This window comes from Mus musculus, chromosome 4 (assembly GCF_000001635.26).
Source record: "Mus musculus strain C57BL/6J chromosome 4, GRCm38.p6 C57BL/6J".
Classification (NCBI taxonomy): Eukaryota; Metazoa; Chordata; class Mammalia; order Rodentia; family Muridae; genus Mus; species Mus musculus.
Window position 1 is genome coordinate 73,700,037 of NC_000070.6, and position 10,653 is coordinate 73,710,689.

Here is a 10,653-nt window from a genome sequence, read left to right on the forward strand (position 1 = left end):
GTTGCCATGGAAGAAAAGCTGCAATGGGCAAATGTGCTTCCTGCATATGTCCTACCATTTTGCTTGGCTGCAAAGGGCATACCCTGGAGAAGCATGACCCTAGAGGCTTTGTCCCAGGATTGGTTCTGGCTACTGATGTGCCTTCTCATGTTTGTCATTGCCATATTCCTCATTTCCTGGGCTTGGGGAGATCCTCATTTCCTATAGCCTGGTGTGGTTACTTCTTGGGAGATAGCTCCCTCTGTTGGAAAAGTTTTCTGCAGATCAACATGAAGATAAATGTTCTTGAGATAATGTTGTTTAGATGAATTAATGATTTTATGGAATTCCTGTTTTGATATAAGTAGTTTTAGGAAGTCAGTTTGATTTAATTAAATTAGGGAAGTTAGCATAGTTGGTAGGGAGGTTATAGTTAGAATCAAGAATAGAACATGCCCCTTCCTCATAGAGTAGCAAAAGTTGTATAGGATAGCAAATCTGTACAGTGAGCTTTCATACACTTTAAGCATATAATGGTAGGAGCAGGAAAAATCTGCTAGGAACAAGTTAATGATCAAAGAAAACATTTGTTCAAGGTTAGGGCTGAGTTCCTGGATCTTGTGTCTAGGAATATGACCACAGGTTTCATTCTGCACCCTAAAAAGGAAGGTCACAAAGAACAGATAATTCTATTATATGTGCAAGAACAGAAAACTGATAATCAGCCATTTTAGCTGATCAAGACTTCAAAAATAAAATATAAGATAAAGAATGGTCTGTTTCTTCATAAATACAAATTGTCATCAGCTAAGCATAGGAAAGAACTTACTACTATAGACTGGCTTGCTATGACAAAGGAATCATTTCTTTGGGGATATGATACACTTGTATAGAGAAAGATAGATGGAAAATGTTTATTTAGATATAAGGTTCAATAGAAAAATATAGTCAATAATCTTGTAATTTTCTTATTTAATCTATTTATGAAGAAAATTTTTGGTGATAGTTTTTTAGAGAATATATAACTTCTAGGTAATATTTTTCTTACATAGGAAACTTTGTCTTAGGGGGTATAAAAGGCATAAGGGAAAAAATTAAGTTATTGGAGCCTGCTTGTTGAAGCTCTGCTCCACCTACTTGATGTGTGAATATGTATATGTTTATCCTTTCGTATGTATGTATGTATGTATGTATATAAAGATGTTGGGAGTTTGTCAGAACTTGCTTCATCCAGTGTGTGTGTGTGTGTGTGTGTGTGTGTGTGTGTGTGTGTGTGTGTCCTTTCTTGCTGGCCCCAGAGAATTAAGTTTTGTTCCCTAAGAAGAAGTCTCTGAGTGACTAACCACCAACTGCACACTCAGCCCTCCTTGGTTTACTCTGTAATGTTGAAGCTGGCCTTCAATGCAGTACTGATGTCTTCTCAGACCACTTTGCACAGCACACTGGAGACAACCATGGGTTTCTCTGTCAAATGATGAACAGAACCATGCCTTGATAGGACTGCATGGTTATACATACTACTTATAATCCATTTAAACCTAAACATCTCAGGTCTCCAAAATGGATATGTGTAGGTTGGGGAGGGGGTGATGGATCACTGGACTATTTTATTCATTACTCTTCCCAATAACGGCATGAGGAATATATTTCCTTTCTCAGATATTCACTGCTACTTGTTATTTTCATTGTCTTATTGAAGACAGGTTCCAAGCACTAGCTTATTATATCTGGACAGGTCCAGACTTTGACTGTAGAAACTCTGGCAACACTATTTACTGTTTTTTAGTCTTTAAGGGATTTGGGATAGGTTAGGTAAGCTGATACTGCGTGAATGATTAACATGCATGTGTGGAGACAAGCAGGAGTTTGAGCTAAAGGAAGAGATCCAACCCCAATGTGAAGGCAGAGAAGACAGAGTTCATCCTGTACTCATCTCTAACCCTATGTGAGGAGAAAATGCTTTCAAACAGAAGCAGATTCTAAGTTAAGCTTTATAAACTGAAGACAGTTGAGATCAAGGTCTATCCCCTACATTATTGATAAATTGCATGACAGTCATAGGCATGTGAGGAATGCACTTTGACATCTTTATCCCTTTAGTTTAAATAAATTATAAAGATTTGTTTATTTTCTTCCTCATTTTTTTCCTGATTTCTTTGAAATGTCAGGAAACTTAAAGTGACAGGTTTTTAGATTCAAGTGCTGTTTATACCATTAAAACTTAGGAACATTAGCGCTCAATAAATGTTCACTAATTCAGTTGTCAGTCATTGGGCAGGCAGAAGCTAGGTCACGAATCTAGAAACCATGCTCTTTTCTGGATTTTATCAAAAGAGTTAAATATCTCTTTCTTGAGTAATTAGAAAAACATACCTGTGACAAATTTAATATTATTTATTTTGTCACTAAAATCACATTCATGAAACTTTCCCCCAAAAGATCTTTATCCCTATCATGGCTTTGGCAGAAAGCTAGAAAATGTACAAGAAAATAAAGTTGATGGAAAGATATTAAGAAGTCCAACCCCCAAAGGTGATAAAGAACTCTATGAACAAAAAAAAAAAAAAATACAGTTGGTCACAGGTTCTATGGAGCCCAGCCTAGAACTCTTGCATCTGAGACTCGGGGAATATCATAGAAGAGGGAGGAGAAAGATTGTGAGAGCCAGAGAAACAGAAAGTCTTTTAAGATTGAGCATCCTAGAAATGTCTGCCTGTATACCTGAGCAATGACAATAGTTATGGTAAGACAAAGGGGGAAAATATCACAGAATTCCACTGTCACGCAAAGAACTATACATAAATAACGCCTGCCCAGAATGGGGAAATTAGCCCCTCTTGGGGATAGAGCATTGATCCATCCTCATCTCCTTGTACAAAACTCAACTCCAACCTCCACATAAACCAGATACAATGAATCTAATAGGAGAGAAAGTGGGAAAGAGCCTTGAACACATTTGCACAGGGGTAAATTTCCTGAACAGAACACCAATGGTTCAAGCCCTAAGATCAACTATAGACAAATGGGATCTCATAAAATTGAAAAGCTTTTGTAAGGCAAAGGACACTGTCAATAAGACAAAAAGGCAACCCACGTATTGGGCAAAGATCTTTACCAATCCTATATCTAATACAGGGATAATATCCAATATATACAAAGAACTCAAGAAATTAAACTCCAGAGAAACAAATAACTCTATTAAAAACTTGGTACAAAGATAAACAAAGAGTTCTCCAATGAGGAATCTCAAATGGCTGAGAAGAAAAATGACCAACATCCTTAGTTATTAGGGAAATGCAAATCAAAATGACCCTGAGATCAAAAACACAGGTAACAGCAGATGGTGGCCAGGCTATGAAGAAAGAGGAATGCCCCTCAATTGCTGGTGGAATTACAAGCTGATACAACCACTTAGGAAATCAGTCTAGTGGTTCCTCAGAAAATTGCACATAGTACTACCTGAGGACCCAGCTATCCGACTCCTGGGCATATATCCAGAAGATGATCCAACATGTAATAAGGACACATTCTCCACTATGTTCATAGCAGCCTTATTTACACTAGGCAGAAGCTGGAAACAACTCAGATATCCTTCAACAGAGGACTGGATACAGAAAATGTGGTATATTTACACAATGGAGTACTACTCAGCTATTAAAAACAATGACTTCATGAAATTCTTAGGAAAATGGATAAAACTAGAAAATATCATCCTTAGTGAGGTAAACCAGTCACAAAAGAATGAACATGTTATGTACTCACTGATAAATGGATATTAGAAAAAAAGCTCAGAAACCCACCATACAACTTACAGACCATCTGAAGCTCAAGAAGAAGGAAGATTAAAGTGTGGATGCTTCAGTTCTACTTAGAAAGGGGAACAAAATAATCATAGGATAAAATGGAGGGAGGAACCAGGGAGGGAAAGAAGGGTGATGCAAAAGGGGGAAGGATCAGGTTTGGGACGAGATGGTGGAGAAATACAAAGGGTCCAGAAATCTAATGGAGGTGTTTAGCCAGAGGGGATGGGGAACTCAGAGTAGCCACCTGACAGTCCCAGATGCCAGGAAAGCAAGAGGTTCCCAGTACCCAACAGGGATGACATTAGCTGAAATACCCAACAGTGGGGAGAGAGACCATATACAGAGGATAGGCACGGCCCCTGTTGAGGGATGAGGCCACGCATCCATCTCAAAAATATTACCCCAAAAATTCTCCTGTCTAATGGAAATGCAGGGACAGATTAGAGCAGAGACTGAAGGAAAGGCAATCCAGAGATTGCCTCACCTAGGAATCCATGCCATCTGCAGACACCAAACCCAGACACTATTGCTGATGCCAAGAAGTTCTTGCTGACAGGAGCCTGGTATAGCTGTCCCCTGAGAGGCTCTGACAGAGCCTGGCAAATACAGATGTGGATGCTTGAAGCCAACCATCAGACTGAGCATGTGGACCCCAATGGAAAAGTTAGAGAAAGGATGGAAGGAGTTGAAGGGGTGTGCAACCTCACAGAAAGAACAACGATATCAACCAACCAGACAACCCCCCCGCCCCAGAGCTCCCAGGGGCTAAACCACCAACCAAAGAGTACACATGGAGACACCTATGGCTCCAACTGCATATGTAACAGAGGATGGCATTATCTGACATCAGTGGGAGTGAAGGACCTTGGTCTTGTAGAGGCTCAATGCCCCAGGGTAGGTGCATACTGGGAGTTGGGGGTTGAGGGAGCACCCTCATAGAAGCAGGGTGAAGGGGATGCATTAGGGGGTTTACAGAGGGGAAACCGGGTAGAAGGATAACATTTGATATGTAAATAAATAATCAACAAAAAAAAGGAGTCTCAGTGACTTCCCCACATCATGTCTGCCTGTGTTTCACCATGTTTCCCACCATGATGACAATGGGTTAAACCTCTGACTGTGTAACCAAGTCTCAGATAAATGGTTTTATATGAATTGTAGTTAGTGGTTGAGAGTGTCATTTCACAGCAATAGAACAGTAATTAAGAAATATATGTCCCACAATCAGGAAGCCATGCCTGGTACTGGTACTTAATTAACTACTCAGTGTTAGTGAAGTCATAGATATTAGAAAGGCTACAAGTATTAATTAACTAAACCAGCATAATCCCTAACTACATTCTAAGTATTTGTCACTATTCCCAATGTACCCACACTGCACCACTTTGCAACAGATAGATACCACTGCAGAATAGCACAAACCATCAAAATGCAGAGTTGCAGAGCCCAGTCCTAGTAGATACATCTATAAATACTCCCATACTTTAGGCTCAGGGAATATTACAGAGGAGTGGGGAAAAATTGAAAGAGCCAGAAAGGATCAGGTTGTTTGCTGTGAGACTTTGTCTCTTAGTGATATCAGAAGCTACACCCATAAGTCTCACCAATGTAACTGCCTAAAAAGTAAGCTGAACAAGAACATCACCAGTAGACATGCAAAACTGAACAGAGGGAACTCCACAATGTCTTAACACTACACAAAGTACTACAGGCACTAATTAATGCTTAGGTCAGGAGGAAATTTCTTTCTTTAGGGAATAACATAGCAATTTATTATCCAATGCCTAATAGCAGTGAAAACATACACACAGTTAACATTATACAAGTTGAGTAAGTTACATTTAGAAATATATTCAAGTGGTGGCTAACATCTGGAATAAACTAAAACCCAAGTGGCTAGGTTTACCTGTGAAGGATATTTTCTTTATTAAATCACTTGAAGTGGAAAGACTCAGTTTTAATTTGGATCTTTTGAGGTGGAAAATTGAACCTTTAATCCAAATATTTTGAGGTAGGAAGAGCAATCCACCTTTGATCCAAATCTTTTTAGGTGGAAAATTGATCCACCTTTAATTTAGTCTCAATCTTCCTGTGGCAGAAAGGTCTATATTAAGGGTATGGGAGGAGGAAATTTCTACTTTTTGCTTGCTTTTTCTCCCTCTTGTTAGAAACTCCATTCTCTCACCAGCATTAAATCCTACTTCCTCGGAATTCCAGCATAAATTGAAGACTAGTTGAGAGATCCACCTCACAGACATAACAAGGACTGGATAATGAAAATTTCTGTTGGTAGACAGCCATTGTTGAACTACTTAAAACAAGTCATGAGGCAATGTCATAAATCTCCTCCGTATGTTTATATGTTTGTATATCTCTCTATGGATCCAGTAGGCAGAAAGAGATATTTAGTCATTAATTTTTGCTCTACTCAAAGAATGATCAGTTTAAGAAGGCAGAAAACTAACATCCTAAAGACCTGTCTTCCATCTCACCTTTACTCAGAGAAGCAACAATAGGGAAAGGCCACCAGACACTTTAGAGTCTGATCCTTTCCTCTGGCTGGGTAGTCATTCTGCTCTCAAATCCATGGGGCTTCCCTCAATAACCTTTGTACTTTTCCTCATTATTGTTTCTCTCTGAGTAGCGGAAGTTTCACAGATAACAATGGCCTTAAGTCCTTCACTCTTCTTCACTTGTTAAAAGGTAACTCAGAACAGGCTCATCATTAGGGACATATAGATTCCTTTCTACAATATGAAGCTCAAATGTGATATTTTAAAACAGAAAGGTCTTTTGTCCATTTTGTTCCCTCTCAATGTGCTAATGGACTGTCAGAGTAGTCACAGTTAAAAGACTTTTACTTACATTATCACTCTTTAGAAAATTATGAAACAAATTCAAAAATAAACCTGACACATAAAAGAAAATTTCTGCAGAAAAATAAAAATAGTATTCCTAGAATTTTGCCCATGAAAAATGTTTACCCTGAAATCACAATTATTTTTTACTCCCTTTTTATTTTTCAGATAGGAAAATATAGCTTAAAATAAAAATGTGAAATGAAAATCATTTTTTCAAAGCTTGTGAATTGCATACTTCCCTGAGAATTTATTCCTTTGTGGAATTTTGACTATCTCATGTAGTATAAACATAAAGGCTACTTTCTTTTTTTTTCTTTAATTAATTATTTATTTATTTTTATTACATATTTTCCTCAATTACATTTCCAATGCTATCCCAAAAGTCCCCCATACCCCCCCCCCACTTCCCTACCCACTTATTCCCTTTTTTTTTTTCCCCTGGCGTTCCCTGTACTGGGGCATATACAGTTTGCGTGTCTAATGGGCCTCTCTTTCCAGTGATGGCGGATTAGGCCATCTTTTGATACATATGTAGCTAGAGTCGAGAGCTCCGGGGTATTGGTTAGTTCAAAATGTTTTTCCACCTATAGGGTTGCAGATCCCTTTAGCTCCTTGGGTACTTTCTCTAGCTCCTCCATTGGGAGCCCTGTGATCCATCCATTAGCTGACTGTGAGCATCCACTTCTGTGTTTGCTAGGCCCCGGCATAGTCTCACAAGAGACAGCTACATCTGGGTCCTTTCGATAAAATCTTGCTAGTATATGCAATGGTGTCAGCGTTTGGAAGCTGATTATGGGGTGGATCCCTGGATATGGCAGTCTCTACATGGTCCATCCTTTCATCTCAGCTCCAAATTTTGTCTCTGTAACTCCTTCCATGGGTGTTTTGTTCCCACTTCTAAGGAGGGGCATAGTGTCCACACTTCAGTCTTCTTTCTTCTTGAGTTTCATGTATTTAGCAAATTGTATCTTATATCTTGGGTATCCTAGGTTTTGGGCTAATATCCACTTATCAGTGAGTACATATTGTGTGAGTTCCTTTGTGAATGTGTTACCTCACTCAGGATGATGCCCTCCAGGTCCATCCATTTGGCTAGGAATTTCATAAATTCATTCTTTTTAATAGCTGAGTAGTACTCCATTGTGTAGATGTACCACATTTTCTGTATCCATTCCTCTGTTGAGGGGTATCTGGGTTCTTTCCAGCTTCTGGCTATTATAAATAAGGCTGCTATGAACATACTGGAGCATGTGTCCTTCTTACCGGTTGGGACATCTTCTGGATATATGCCCAGGAGAGGTATTGCTGGATCCTCCGGTAGTACTATGTCCAATTTTCTGAGGAACTGCCAGACTGATTTCCAGAGTGGTTGTACAAGCCTGCAATCCCACCAACAATGGAGGAGTGTTCCTCTTTCTCCACATCCATGCCAGCATCTGTTGTCACCTGAATTTTTGATCTTAGACATTCTGACTGGTGTGAGGTGGAATCTCAGGGTTGTTTTGATTTGCATTTCTCTGATGATTAAAGATGTTGAACATTTTTTCAGGTGCTTCTCTGCCATTCGGTATTCCTCAGGTGAGAATTCTTTGTTCAGTTCTGAGCCCCATTTTTAATGGGGTTATTTGATTTTCTGAAGTCCACCTTTTTGAGTGCTTTATATATGTTGGATATTAGTCCCCTATCTGATTTAGGATAGGTAAAGATCCTTTCCCAGTCTGTTGGTGGTCTTTTTGTCTTAATGATGGTGTCTTTTGCCTTGCAGAAGCTTTGGAGTTTCATGAGGTCCCATTTGTCAATTCTCGATCTTATAGCACAAGCCATTGCTGTTCTATTCAGGAATTTTTCCCCTGTGCCCATATCTTCAAGGCTTTTCCCACTTTCTCCTCTATAAGTTTCAGTGTCTCTGGTTTTATGTGAAGTTCCTTGATCCACTTAGATTTGACCTTAGTACAAGGAGATAAGTATGGATCGATTCGCATTCTTCTACATAACAACCAGTTGTGCCAGCACCAATTTTTGAAAATGCTGTCTTTCTTCCACTGGATGGTTTTAGCTCCCTTGTGGAAGATCAAGTGACCATAGGTGTGCGGGTTCATTTCTGGGTCTTCAATTCTATTCCATTGGTCTACTTTTCTGTCAGTACACCAGTACCATGCAGTTTTTATCACAATTGATCTGTAGTAAAGCTTTAGGTCAGGCATGGTGATTCCACCAGAGGTTCTTTTATCCTTGAGAAGAGTTTTTGCTATCCTAGGTTTTTTGTTATTCCAGATGAATTTGCAGATTGCTCCTTCTAATTCGTTGAAGAATTGAGCTGGAATTTTGATGGGGATTACATTGAATCTGTAGATTGCTTTTGGAAAGATAGCCATTTTTACAACGTTGATCCTGTCAATCCATGAGCATGGGCATTCTTTCCATCTTCTGAGATCTTCTTTAATTTCTTTCTTCAGAGACTTGAAGTTCTTATCATACAGATCTTTCACTTCCTTAGTTAGAGTCATGCCGAGATATTTTATATTATTTGTGACTATTGAGAAGGGTGTTGTTTCCCTAATTTCTTTCTCAGCCTATTTATTCTTTGTGTAGAGAAAGGCCATTGACTTGTTTGAGTTAATTTTATATCCAGCTACTTCACCGAAGCTGTTTATCAGGTTTAGGAGTTCTCTGGTGGAATTTTTAGGGTCACTTATATATACTATCATATCATCTGCAAAAAGTGATATTTTGACTTCTTCCTTTCCAATTTGTATCCCCTTGATCTCCATTTGTTGTCCAATTGCTCTGGCTAATACTTCAAGTACTATGTTGAAAAGGTAGGGAGAAAGTGGGCAGCCTTGTCTAGTCCCTGATTTTAGTGGGATTGCTTCCAGCTTCTCTCCATTTACTTTGATGTTGGCTACTGGTTTGCTGTAGATTGCTTTTATCATGTTTAGGTATGGGCCTTGAATTCCTGGTCTTTCCAAGACTTTTATCATGAATGGGTTTTGGATCTTGTCAAATGCTTTTTCTGCATCTAACGAGATGATCATGTGGTTTTTGTCTTTGAGTTTGTTTATATAATGGATTACATTGATGGATTTTCATATATTAAACCATCCTTGCATCCCTGAAATAAAACCTACTTGGTCAGGATGGATGATTGCTTTAATGTGTTCTTGGATTCGGTTAGCCAGAATTTTATTGAGTATTTTTGCATCGATATTCATGAGAGAAATTGGTCTGAAGTTCTCTATCTTTGTTGGATCTTTCTGGGGTTTAGGTATCAGAGTAATTGTGGCTTCATAAAATGAGTTGGGTAGAGTACCTTCTACTTCTATTTTTTTGAAATAATTTGTGCAGAACTGGAATTAGACCTTCTTTGAAGGTCTGATAGAACTCTGCACTAAACCAATCTGGTCCTGGGCTTTTTTTTGGCTGGGAGACTATTAATAACTGCTTCTATTTCTTTAGGGGATATGGGACTGTTTAGATGGTTAACTTGATCCTGATTTAACTTTGGTACCTGGTATCTAATCCAGAAATTTGTCCATTTCGTCCAGGTTTTCCAGTTTTGTTGAGTATAGCCTTTTGTAGAAGGATCTGATGGAATTTTGGATTTCTTCAGGATCTGTTGTTATGTCTCCCTTTTTATTTCTGATTTTGTTAATTAGGATTTTATCCCTGTGCCCTCTAGTGAGTCTAGCTAAGGGTTTATTTATCTTCTTGATTTTCTCAAAGAACCAACTCCTCGTTTGGTTAATTCTTTGAATAGTTCTTCTTGTTTCCACTTGGTTGATTTCACCCCTGAGTTTGATTATTTCCTGCCTTCTACTCCTCTTGGGTGAATTTGCTTCCTTTTTTTCTAGAGCTTTGAGATGTGTTGTCAAGCTGCTAGTATGTGCTCTCTCCTGTTTCTTCTTGGAGGCACTCAGAGCTTTGAGTTTCCCTCTTAGAAATGCTTTCATTGTGTCACATAGGTTTGGGTATGTTGTGGCTTCATTTTTATTAAACTCTAAAAAGTCTTT